The sequence below is a fragment of the Artemia franciscana genome, unplaced genomic scaffold (assembly GCF_032884065.1).
Source record: "Artemia franciscana unplaced genomic scaffold, ASM3288406v1 Scaffold_1714, whole genome shotgun sequence".
Taxonomy (NCBI): domain Eukaryota; kingdom Metazoa; phylum Arthropoda; class Branchiopoda; order Anostraca; family Artemiidae; genus Artemia; species Artemia franciscana.
In genome coordinates, this window is record NW_027062929.1 from 41,137 (window position 1) to 55,000 (window position 13,864).

Consider the following 13,864-nt stretch of genomic DNA (forward strand, 5'->3'; position numbering starts at 1 on the left):
ATTTTACCAAAACCTCCTCTCTCTAATGCGGGGCTCCCATAAAGTCATGAAATTGCTATTTTAAGAGGGAGTATATAGCGTTAACCGATAAAAAGAAGTCGTATGTCCCAAAATCATCCGTAAATGGTCAAAATATTGTACATAACCAATTAGGTCACACATCCAGGCGACAAGAAAATATTCTAATCAGCCTACTTACAGCACAAGACCTTTTTCTACCTATTTCGGTATTGAAAGAAGCCAACAGCTGAACAAATTCAAGATCAACTGATAGTTTTTCGTTTATGACGGATAACTAGGTAAATCCAGGACTGTTTCATCACAGGACCTCTTTGAGACGTTAATTTATTGTAAGGTCATTCATAGCAAAAAAAACTTCGAACCTTCGAGCGTTTTTATTCTTTGAATATTAATACCCCAAAAAATAGTCATTAATAACTTCTTAAAATTAATTAGAATCAAAATTTTCTAAAATCATAGCTATTAAAAAAAGGAGAAAAAAGGGCAAATTAGATTCGCAGCAGATTTGAAGGTGTCCAAACCTGAAGGTCTCCTTTAAAGGGGCCTGGAAAGGATCCCCCTTTAAGGATCTCTAGACGCTGACCTCTCCTTGGGGGAATTGGGTTTCATCTCTCCAATCAAATTGATCACAAGGTGTCTAGTACAGGATTCATTATTCTATATCCCTGCCTGTCCCCAATGGAGTATTCCATGATACTCTCGGAAGTCTCTTTCCTTTTTCAGTTATAATCAACAGCCTTGATTAGGAGTTTGCCAAGATATAGAAACCATTTGATGATTTAACGGTATCTGAAACCTTCTAAAAGAAATTTTTTGATGCATTGAAATACGACACGATAGTAAACCCTTCTAAATCCATGCCAATGCCAATATATTTCCTTGAATCCCCTTTCATTTTACTAAATCATATACCTCCCTGAAATTACTTGTTGTCACCGTTTCTTCTAATTTCAAATACAAGTGTGAAATGAAGTGATGAAAGTGAAGTAAAATGGAATGTGATATTATTAACAATAATATCCTAAGGCATCTATCCTTTTACTAAAGCTCCTGAATAAAATTTGTGTCCCCCTTCAAATTTGTTAAGGATTTATACCTCATTTCTACATCCGCATCTTCAATATGCTTCTCCGGTTTGGCATCATCACATTTCGTGGGAATTCAGACAATATTAAATCTATTAAGAGAAAAGCTTTGCAAATAATTTTTTAAGAAGATGAAGTTCCATTCTTTTCTTCTCAAATAAATTTAGTTTAGAAAGACTTAAGCCGGAGAGGTAAGTAATGCCTCCGTTATCATAAAAATGCAGTAGAAAACCTTTTTCCTGGATAATAATTCTCACAAAAGCACCTCCTTACTCAGACCTGATCCAACCTGGACTGTCTCTCAGGCTGTTCTTATCTTATTTTTTTATTGTTTGTTTTTGAAATTGTAATATGTTCTTTATTACAACTTCAAAATACAAAATTAAAATGCCTTTATATCAGTCAAAATATTAACAAAACATCCAACTAATTCACTGTTGTTTTTTTTATATTCGTTAATCTCCTCCTTTTTGAGTTTTAATTGGCCCTTTTTGAATTTGCCAGTCTAATGTGTTTGATTTCCGTGATATGCTGTGGCCCATATATGTGTATACATGTTTATTAAGCTTTTTCTAACCTAAAATTTTTGGAAATTTTGTTAAAGCGACGATGCATTATTTTGACATTTATGAACAGGTAAGCATCTTTAAACCTTTTTTATGTTTTAGCCTTTTAACCTTTTTAAACTTTTCGATTTTTCGTTTTGAACCCACAATACAAGGTGGGCTCAGTCAGGCTTGTGACAGTTATTTATAAAAAATGATAGATCTTATCTAGATTAAATTTAAAAAAAAAATTCAGCTGAAAGTTAGGAGTGACATTAAATCTTTAAACGAACAGGAATTATTCTGTATATGAACGGGCCTGTCCCCTCCTCAACGCTGCGCTCTTTACGCTAGAGTTTGACATGGTTCTGCTTATTAAAACAATATAAAACTTTAGTATAAAGCGCGGGACGTTGAAGGAGGGAACAGCCCCTTTTATATAAAGAATAATTTCTGTTTTGGTTACGCACATTTTAGAGTTTCGGTTACTATTGAGCCGGGTCACTCCTTACTACAGTTCCTTACCACAAATTGTTTGATTATGTTTGCATTTATTAAAAAATTTCTGTTTTGCAATGAAAAATTTTAAATTTTTAAAAATTTGACCTATAAGTGACAGTACTATACTTTAACTAATCAATTACCTATGGATGTGCACATATCCTGTGAATAGAAAGTCAATCCTAGATTTCCCCTTTAAATTTTTTCAATAAAACTAGATTCTCTTAGCATACATATTATTTTTCAAACAGTTCGTGGTAACGAACTGTGGTAAGGAGCGATCCGGCTCAATAGTAACCAAAACTCTAAAAAATTGAATTTTGATATCAATAGCTACATCAAAAGAATCGCATTTTAATGCTGATTTTAAATAAATAAGTTTCATCAAGTTTAGTCATAGCCATCAAAAGTTACGAGCCTGAGAAAATTTGCCTTATTTAGGAAAATAGGGGGAAACACCCCTTAAAAGTCGTAGGATCTTAACGAAAATGACACCATCAGATTCAGCGTATTAGAGAACCCTACTGTAGAAGTTTTAAGCTCCTATCTACAAAAATGTGGAATTTTGCATTTTTTGCCAGAAGACAAATCACGGGTGCGTGTTTATTTGTTTGTTTTTTTTTTGTTTTTTTTTCAGGGGTCATCGTATCGACCAAGTGGTCCTAGAATGTCGCAAGAGGGCTCATTCTAACGGAAATGAAAAGTTCTAGTGCCCTTTTTAAGTGACCAAAAAAATTGGAGGGCATCTAGGCCCCCTCCCACGCTCATTTTTTTCCCAAAGTCAACGGATCAAAATTTTGAGACAGCCATTTTGTTTAGCATAGTCGAAAATCATAATAACTATGTTTTTGGGGATGACTTACTCCCCCACAGTCCCTGGGGGAGGGGTTGCAAGTTACAAACTTCAACCAGTGTTTACATATAATAATGGTTATTGGGAAGTGTACAGACGTTTTCAGGGGGATTTTTTTGGTTTTGGGGGTAGGGTTGAGGGAGGGGGCTATGTGGGAGGATCTTTCCTTGGAGAAATATGCCATGGGGGACAAAAATTCAATGAAAAGGGCGCAGGACGAATCAGGTCACGTTAGAAAAAAACGTCAAATTAAAAGCTTAATATACAATGCTGGGTGTTTGGAGCCTCTCTATTATGGAGTATAATTTGAAAACAACACAACTATACGAGCGATAAAACATATATACCACAACCATAACTCAACTAACGAAAGAACTGCTAAGAAATAACACAACTATAAAGCGAAAACAGGTGAAAACTAACGGGAAAATAAACGAACTAAGAGGTGGAAGGGGCCCAGAGAAAAAATATAATCCTTTTTCAATTTTGAGCCTAACTTCCGCAAAAGAGTAATAATGTCAGAAGCCCCGAAATACCGAATTATTTTCTTTTCAAACAGTTCGTGTTAAGGAACTGTAGTAAGGGGCGACCCGGCTCAATAGTAAACGAAACTCTAAGAAACAGAATTTTGATGCTAAAAGATACATCAAAAGAATCGAATTTTTACGCTAATTCTAAATATATAAGTTTCAATTAATTTAGTCTTTGTCATCAAAAGTTACGAGCCTGAGAAAATTTGCCCTATTTCGGAAATAAGGGGGAAACATCCCCTAAAAGTCATAGAATCTTAACGAAAATCACACTATCGCATTCGGTATATCAGAGAGCTCTATAGCAAAAATTTCAAGCTCCTATCTAAAAAATGTGGAATTTTGTATTTTTTGCCAGAAGACAAATCACGGTTGCGTGTTTATTTGTTTTTTTTTTGTTTTTTTGGTTTTTCCAGGGGTCATCTTATCGACCAAGTGGTCCTAGAATGTCGCGAGAGGGCTCATTCTAACGGAAAGGAAAAGTTCTAGTGCCCTTTTTAAGTGACCAAAAAATTGGAGGGCAAATAGGCCCCCTCCCATGCTCATTTTTTTCCAAAAGTCAACAGATTAAAATTTTAAGATAGCCATTTTGTTCAGCATAGTCGAAAACCATAATAACTATGTCTTTGGGAATGACTTACTCCCCCACAATCCCTGAGGGAGGGGCTGCAAGTTACAAACTTTGACCAGTGTTTACATATAGTAATGGTTATTGGGAAGTGTACAGACGTTTTCATGGGGATTTTTTGGTTTGGGGGGTGGGGTTGATGGGAGAGGGCTTTGTGGGAGGATCTTTCCTTTGAGGAATATGTCATGGGGAAGAAAAATTCAATGAAAAGGGCGCAGGATTTTCTAGCATTACTATAAAAAAAACAATGAAAAAATAAACATGAAAAGTTTTTTTCAAATGAAAGTAAGGAATAGCATTGAAATTTAAAACGAACAGAGATTATTACGCATATGAGGGGCTCTAAAAATACTTTAGCATAAAGAGCGAGGTATTTAGGAGGAGATAAATACCTCGCTCTTTATGCTAAAATATTTTTAGTGATTTCAACTATTTATTCTATGGCCTCTTTGATTCAGGGGTCATTCTTAAAGAATTGGGACAAAACTTACGATTTAGTGTAAAGAGCGAGGTATTAACGAGGGTACAAACCCCCTCGTAAACATAATAAAAATATAAGAATATAAAAGTTTGTTACGTAAGTTAATTCTTAAGTTACGTATATTTTTTACTAATAAAAACGTTCGTTGAATATTAAAAGTTCTAGTAGCCTTTTTAAGTAACCAAAAAATTGGAGGGCAGCTAGGCCTCCTTCCCCACCCCTTATTTCTTAAAATCGTCTGATCAAAACTAAGAGAAAGCCATTTAGCCAAAAAAAATTAATATACTAATTTCATTTCAATAATTTATGTGCGGAGAGCCAAAATCAAACATGCATTAATTCAAAACGTTCAGAACTTAAATAAAAAAAACTAGTTTTTTTAACTGAAAGTAAGGAGCGACATTAAAACTTAAAACGAACAGAAATTACTCCGTATATGAAATCGGTTGTCCCCTCCGCAGTCCCACGCTCTTTACGCTAAAGTTTTTAATTGTTTTAAAAAGTAGAATTGTGGCAAAGAGTCAAACTTTACCGTAAAGAGCGAGGGACTGCGGAGGGGACAACCCATTTCATATACGGAGTAATTTCTGTTCGTTTTAAGTTTTAATGTCGCTCCTTACTTTCAGTGAAAAAAAACTAGTTTTTTTTATTTAATCTTACTGAAAACAAAGGGCAAATTACCACCAACTATTTCACAGGTAATTTTGTATTTTATTTTAATGGATTTCCTCCGTTACGCATAAATATCAAAAAGTATGGTATAATTCAAGGACAAAAAGGTTGAAGATCATTAAGGGTTCCCTCGCTATTTCCTCCTCGTCCGAAATCTCTCAGTGTAAGCCCTTAAATGCGTTTACTTTCAATTCAAGCTGCAATTACATAGAGAACTGCAATATCTATTTTTACAAATAATTTACCCTCTGCTAACGTTTCTCTTAAATGAGAAAACTTCTAAATTGAGATTGATTCTCAGAGTTGCAAGTGCGTGCACCTATCACAGCCGAACAAGAAGCCTCCCTGTAATGCCTAGTTCAAATGGTAATAGTGAAACTTCTTTCGAGAAAAAATAGCAGAGAACGATACCAGCTGTTGCTCATAATAATATGAAAAAATAAAAAAAGATTAAATTACCAGGTATTTATTCTTCCCACCAAGTTCCATCCCGATCTCTCCACACTAAGCGTTTTTCAAGATTTCCCGTTTCCCCCTCCCACTCCACCAAGTGTTATCAGAACTGTTCGGGATTTAAATTAAGAGCTCTGAGACAAGAGTTCCTTCTAAATATCAACTTTCATTAAGATTGAATCACCCGATCGTAAGTTAAAAATACCTATTTTTTCTAATTTTTCCGAATTAACACCCCCGTCCTCCCCAAAACTCGCCCGAATAGAGCATATTCAGTCCGGTTATGTCAATCACGTATCTAGAACTTGTCCTTATTTTTTCCACCAAGTTTCATATCGATCCCTCCGTTCTAAACATCCAATTAACCATTCGCAAGTTAAAAATACCTCATTTTTTCAATTGTTCTTCTCCCTCCAGCCCCCCAAATAGTCGAATCGAGGAAACGACTATTATCAAGTCAATTTGTGCAGGTCCCTGGCACACCTACCAATTTTCATCGTCCTTACATGTTCAGAAGCACCGAACTCGCCAAAGCATTGTAAATCCCCAACTCCACCAAAGAAAGCGGATCCAATCGAGTTATGTCAATCACGTATCTAGAACTTGTGCTTATTCTTCCCATCATGTTTCACCCCGATCTCTTCACTCTAAGCATTTTCCAAGATTTGCAGTTTCAAGATTTCCGTTTCCACCTTCCCCCCCCCCTCCTATGTCTCCGGATACGATTCAAATCGAAAATGTAGCATCTCAGGCATAGAATCTTTCAATATATCAAGTTTCATTAAGACCGAATCACCTATTCGTAAGAAAAAGATACCTCAATTTTCACAATTTTTCCATCCTTCTAGCCCCCCCCCCATATGGTCGAATTGAGAAAACGACTATTATCAAATCAATTTGTTCAGGCCCTTGACATTCCAACTAATTTTCATCGTTCTAGCACGTTCAGAAGCACCAAACCCGCCAAAGCACTGATAATCCCCCCTCAGCTCCCCCAAAGATAGTAGATCCAGTCCGGTTCACATATATAGGACTTGTGCTTATTCTTCCCACCAAGTTGCTTCCCAATCTCTCCACCCTAAGCGTTTTCCGAGATTTCAGGTTTCCTCCTCTAAGTTCCCCCAATGTCACCGTATGTGGTAGGGATTTCAAGTAAGAGCTCTGAAGAACAAGAACCTTCTAAATTCGAAATTTTATGAAAATACGATCAACTGTTCGTAAGTTAAAAATCCCTCATTTTTTCTAATTTTTCCGAATTAACCATAAATCCCTCCACCCCCCCCCAGATGGTCGAATCGGGAAAGAAACCATTTCTAATTTGATCTGGTCTGGTCCCTGATACGCCTGTCAACTCTAATCGTCTTAACTTATCTGGAATCGCCCGAACTACCAAAACCGGGACCGAAGGACCGACAGAAACTGTGATCGCTATATGTCACTCTGTAAATACCAAGTGCCATAAAAAGGAGAAATAAACCTGGCTTTAATGGTTTGTGACGTTCAATTTGTTTTGTTTTTGTGACAAAAAAAAAAAAAATTTGTAAATCATCTTGAGACTTTTATATCATGACTTTAAAAAACACATGATTCCAACGAAGTTGAACATGTGAACATTCTAGTTCGTGTTTACCCAATTATATTGCCTCATATTAGTAGAATATTGAAAAACTAAGTAAGATGGTTCAGTTAGACGAGGGTTCAGTTGCACGGGGGTCTAAAATTTGGTCTGAAAATTTTTGGGAGATGGGGGGGGGGAGGCACTTATCAAGATTTTTCCAATGGTGAAAAAAAGACCAGAAATTGAACCATGTTTTGTAGACATTTTATGTTGTTTTTTTTTTATAGCAGCCAAGAAATTGAACCATGTTTTGTAGACATTTTATGTTTTTTTTTTTTATAGCAGCCAAGTGCACTGACGATTCTCAAGAAAAATTGTGAATTCTTGATTATTCTGGTTTCCATATTCTTTAACTTATCCTACCGTATCTCGAGAACTATTTATATAAAAACTCAGTGTGAGTAAAGAAGCCTTGAAATCACACATAACCATGCTTCAACAATTAAGTGGGAACCTGAATAAAGTTGGCAATTGATTTTAAGAAAAAAATCTAATACTTTTTGAAGACATTATTTCTTTCCACTATCAATTTATAAAAATCAAAAGTACCGGAAACTTTTACTACGAAACTAAAAACAAATAAAACAATAAAAAGAATACACAGGTCTAGTGCAATTTATATAGTGTTCCCACTTATGATGTTTCATTTTCACGGTAATAACACTAGGCTTATATCTAACAGTTCGTGGTAATGAACTGTAGTAAGGAGCAACCAGGCTCGAGAGCAGCCGAAAATCTAAAAAACAGAATTCTTATACCAATAGTTACATCGAAAGAATCGCATTTTAATGCGATTTTCTAGGAGGCACACTTGTGCCTCTTTAAAGAGGCGAACCACGACAATGTTAAGCGATCTTCGGTTCCAGTGGTCGCAGAGGGATGGGGAGGGATGCATTTCGTAGCCCGAGCTCTAACTAAGAAACCTGCCAAATTTCATCACCCTCAGACTTTTCCTTCATGGGGAAAATCTGGCCGAAAGTTTCGACCACCCAACCCCCCCCCCCCCTTTAACGTTGTCTGATCGGGCTGAAATTCACAAGTTAAGGTCCCCTTGGAGCCAGGAGCTTATCCGCGAAATTTCAGCTCGATCCGATAACTCCTTCCCTGTTTTCAAGAAACCACGCATAGCCACTTAATGTTCATGTTCTCCTTTTGTTTTTTTTTTCGCCACGCCTACAGGTCACAGCCGACATCGGATCTGGGTGTACGAAGACTCATTCGACGCGGAATTCTCCGAGTAATTTTCCTGGAAAGTTTCGTCGGAAAATCTTAACCCCCCGATTTTCTAGCTTAGAAAAACCCCATTTCCTCATAAGAGCCCATGTTAAGTTTTTTGTTGTTAAAAGTTACGAATTTCAACATCAAGTACATCAAAATGATCAGCTCGACATGGTGAGACTGACTGAAGGCTTCAAAAAATTCTGTCTTAATCCGTAAAATTTTTATTTGAGAAAAATGACAGAAACCCTTTTTTTCTGCCACGGCTACAGGTCACAGCCGACATCGGATCTGGGTGTACGAAGACATTCGACAAGGAATTCTCCGAGTAATTTTCCTGGAAAGTTTCGTCGGAAAATCTTAACCCCCCGATTTTCTCTAGGTTAGAAAAACCCATTTCCCCATAAGAGCCCATGTTAATTTTTGAAATTCTTAAAAGTTACGAATATCAACATTCAAGTACATCAAAATAATCAGCTCGGCACGGCGAGAATGACTGCAAGCATCATAAAAATCCAGCTCCATTCCAGAAATTAAATTATGTAATTGGAAATTCTCCTTGATTGGAAATGTTTTCCAAACTGAACGCAGACGCCATCTAGCATATTAGAAATGAACTTCCTAAACGCCATCTGTCCTTTTTTGAGAGAAAATTCACAATTTATCTGGATAGAATTGTATCAGCTGAACTTGGGCCAAGTTAGGAAAGAGAGATCTTCTACAGCAGAAGATTAGATTCCCGAAGCTAAGTACCAGACTAGGCTATCTATCATAATTAATCTTTCTCTTGCCTCACCTATCTGGATAGAATTGTATCAGCTGAATCTGGGCCAAGTTAGGAAAGAGAGATCTTCTACAGCAGAAGATTAGATTTCCGAAGCTAAGTACCAGACTAGGCTATCTATCATAATTAATCTTTCTCTTGCCGCACCAGGTCTTTTCTACAATGCCAAGCAAAGCTTGGCAACTAAAGCAGAAAAAGAAAAATAAGTATGATGAGAAAAAACAAGAAATTAGCAAGATAAGAAGCAAATACTACCAGGAAAATAAGGACCGAATCAAGGAGGATGTAAAGAGCCGCTTTCAAACAAATGAGATGGCAAAGGAGCGTAACCAAACAAAAGCTCGCACGCGCAAGTCTTAAAAATTGGCATCAGATGAATGTTTTCGAGCAAAGAATCTCCAGTCAGTGAAAGCTCATTATCATGGAAGTGAGTCTGTCAAAAATAGAAATATCGAGCAAAGTAAGAAAAGAAATTTGAAACTGTATGCAGCATCACAAGATTATCGCTCAAGGAAAAAACAGGCAAGGCTCACTCAGTACAACAACCACAAGGACAAATTTTCACAACTGTTTGGTGACTACTACAAGAGAAACAGGGACATTTTGACTGCAAAACTATGGGTGAGAATAAAGATGAAAAATGGTACACCATCACCCCTGTCGCGAACCAAACATGGAAAAAAAGGTAATAAAGCGCCACCCGCAGCAGAAGCTACCAGCATCTCATTTTCTGCATGCTACTGTCCACGCACAGAACGCCAAGAGTCAGCAGCATTCAAAAAAGCTGTAGAACACAGAATGGCGAATGATACAATTTTGTCCCAGAGATCGTGCGTGAAACAAAAGCGACACAGACAGTATTATTTGGGAAAACCGCGTAAAGTACGGAAAATGCAGAATGATTTAAAGGAGATGCAACAAGTTCTGAATATGCACTATTGCAACACGGAAGACTCGAAGGAAGCCATGAAATTGGAATTTGCACGTGCAAACAATTTAATAGAAATGGCAACAAATTCGCTCGCAAAGCGACATGCGCTTAATGCAGCAAAATGCGAAAAATTTCTCGACAACTTGCCAGAAGACGAACCCCCAACCCTCGAAGACTTTACAACAGCTATGGGTAATTTGAGACAACACAGTGGGTACACGGAGCCATATTTTTATGAAACGGCCTACACTAACTACGGAACTAATATCTGTCGCGTTTGTAATTCTTTTTCAGACAATGTCTACACGGTTATACCCATCGACGAAGAAGGAAGCGCGAGATTTTTCCAGCAATCAGAGACTGAGACACCGGTACGACCCAAGCAAAAATGTTCATGCTTACCACCAAGTTACGCCCCAGGTCGTGCCACTCCGCAACAAACCAAGCCCAGCAGAATTCACGACGCATGGAAACAATTTCCCTCTCCCAGTTCTAGCTTAGAATCCCAGTCCTCACAGGTTTCCCAGACCCACAGTCGCCCGACTGGAATCTGCCGCCCTCTTTTCTCTTTCAGGAAAGTCAGTGTTCTCAGACACAAGATGACGACTTAAGCAGCGAGGATGAAAACGAAAAGTATATTCCTCCACGTAAAGAGAAGAAAAATACCAAGAAAGATGATAATGATGATGATGAAGATGTAATACCAGTAACAGTAAGATGGGACTGTCATGAAGACCTATGTAAGTTAAATTTAGACGATATTTATGCTTGTCAACACTTTTTTTCCATGGAGCAGACCAAAACCGACCAACTCCAAACTAATGCATTAATCCCCTTTTATTTAGAGTCTTTAGATGCATGCAAGAACCCGCTGCGTCGTACAGATAAACTAGGTCACTCACCATTTTGTGCAATCGACACCGGATGCTACAGCTTTTTGAGACCGATGAGAGCACTCAAATCACATTTTCAAGTGCTGAACCGATTTGTCTGCGACATATACAAGGCCATAGTCAGATGTAAGATCATCGTCAAGCTGAACATGCTCAAAGCCAAAGGCACACTTAAACAACTGCAAAAAGCAGTCAAAAAGGCGATCACAAGCCTCCAAGAGAAGGGTAAAGCTGACGAATCCATGTTCGATCCGCAGCACCGAATTCTCATTGACGAAGAATCCTTAAAACAGGCGTATGGAAAGAATTTGGAAAAAGTGGCAGCCATCCGTGACGAGTATCCCAGTGTAGCCAGCGACTGTTGCGAAATGCTAAAAATGGGCAATGACCTGAAAACGCTTCGATCATATACAAACCGAAAAGGCTTTGACGACATGTTGACTTCGGTGCTCGAAAAATTTCAGCAAGACTTACCTGAGCAAGAGCGAGAATTGGAAAACGATGCAGGCTGGGTAAACGATATCAAGGATAACTTCAAAGTATGCACATACTGCGCAGGGAAAATGACCGACAACAAAGAGAATGCACGATGCGTGTTCAAAAACCTACAGGCAAAGCCCACACCCGACTGCATCAAAGTGCTCAACCGCTTTGAACTTGCGATGATCAAATTTGTAATGACCTGTGTAACCATTGTACGCTTGGGCCAAGTCACAACCTTCAAAAGACCCAGGACTGAGCTGACGGATGCACTAAAAGGAAGAATCGTATACTTGCCAATTGACGTTCAAGCAAATGCAGAAGTTCTGCCCGAAAATCTTCTCAATGTAGACAGCTTTGTGATTCTCGTTGGAGGTCAGCCCACGTACAGTAAAATAGTCTGGACCAGTATGATAGATCTGAAGAAAGTCCACGAGGCACTACTCTGGCTCAGAGAAAACAACAGACTCTATGCCAACATTAAAGCGTGCACAGTACAAGAGCTGGAGGGAATTCTTGAAACGCGACTCCCAGAGAAAGAAAAAGGCATCGAAAATTCTCAACCTATCCCTGACGAAGCAATCCTCAAACGCCTGACAGACAACACAAAGTCCGAGCTCCTTGAACATTTCTCGGTGCAAGCCATTGATTCAACAGTGCCAAAAGATTTTATCGAGGACTTTAAAAACAACAAACAGAGTGACGTTCACGAATTTCAGTTTAAAAAAATACAGGGAGACGCGGAAAACATTTTCGACCCGGACCTTGACCTGAAAGCATTTCCGCACCTGTTCCCAGACGGTAGTAACGGGCTACACGACACTGCCCGCAAATTTAAAATGCGAAACGCAGACTATATCAAATGTCGCCTCCTGAGTCGACATCCTCAGTTCAGACTCGACAAAACTATCTGTTCCACAATTTCCAATTCCAAGAGCAACAGCGTGAATCATATGCTTCGCACCGTAAAGCCCAAGCAAAACATTGGCGATTTCATGCAAAGACTGCAGAAACGAGACGGAGAAATGGAGGGCAGCCTGTTCTCAGTTCAGTCAAAGCTAAGAGGCTCGCGTCAGTACTTTCAAGCCCTATCGACAAAGGTCAAATCAATGATCCAACAGGACGGTCTGCCAGCCCTCTTTGTAACGCTCTCCTGCGCCGAATGGTACTCTATTGAATTCATAGACTATCTGCGCACAACAAATAAGCATGTACCCCGCGCCGCCAACATGACACCTGCCGAGCTCACAGCCATGGACCCAGTTAAAGTCTCGAATCATTTTCAAAAAAAAAAATGGCGCGCGATATTCAACGAACTCATCGACGCCAAAGAGAAACCGATTTTCGGCAAACTCGCGAACCATTTTTGGCGCATAGAATACCAGACTCGCGGAGCACCTCACGTACACTGCCTCCTATGGATTGAAGGAGCACCAATTATTGGCAAAGATCCTCGTGAAAAGGTACTCGAGTACATAAACAGTATTGCCACGTGCGAGATGAAGAAGAAGAAGAAGAGTTTGAACGCAAAGTACGAGAACGTGCAAAAGAACTCGAAGAGAAAGAGAAAGAAGCAGCACTCGAAGAGAACATGGACGACCCACAGAATGCAATTCAAGGCGCCGCCATAGATAGAGCAGCAGACGCAATGGAAGACCTTGTGAATGCAAATCGACGACTGCTCGACCCCAGCACAAATGAACAAGTGGCAAAAGAATATTTGTTACTGAATGTTGACCAGAAACGTGTTGTTGACAAAGTGACGAACGCAGTCGAATCACCCAACAAGACAGCACCACTCCGTATGATTGTCTCAGGATTCGGAGGTGCAGGCAAGTCAGTTGTGATAAAAGTGATTCGAAACATCCTCTGTCATCATTTCAGCAAAGACAAATGTCCCGTCATCGTTATGGCACCCACAGGACTTGCAGCATACAGCATCAAAGGAGAAACAATACACAGAGGCTTCAGTTTGCCCGTCGATCAAGCAGGAACCTCCAAATACTCTGAACTCTACACTGAGCAACTGCTGACACTCAGGACAATCCTACAGAAAACACATCTCTTCATCATTGACGAAATAAGCATGGTCTCCGCGCTCGCATTCATGTACATCCATCTGCGACTCACAGAAGTCATGAGCATCAACGCTGTCATGGGAAACGCAAATA

The 13,864-nt window shown here is 38.9% G+C and overlaps 1 long non-coding RNA gene across 1 annotated transcript in view; it reads right to left on the bottom strand.

Moving 5' to 3' along the window:
• Positions 1-13,864, bottom strand: part of LOC136042676 (uncharacterized) — a 47,392-nt gene that overhangs the window by 24,559 nt on the left and 8,969 nt on the right. The window lies entirely within an intron of this gene.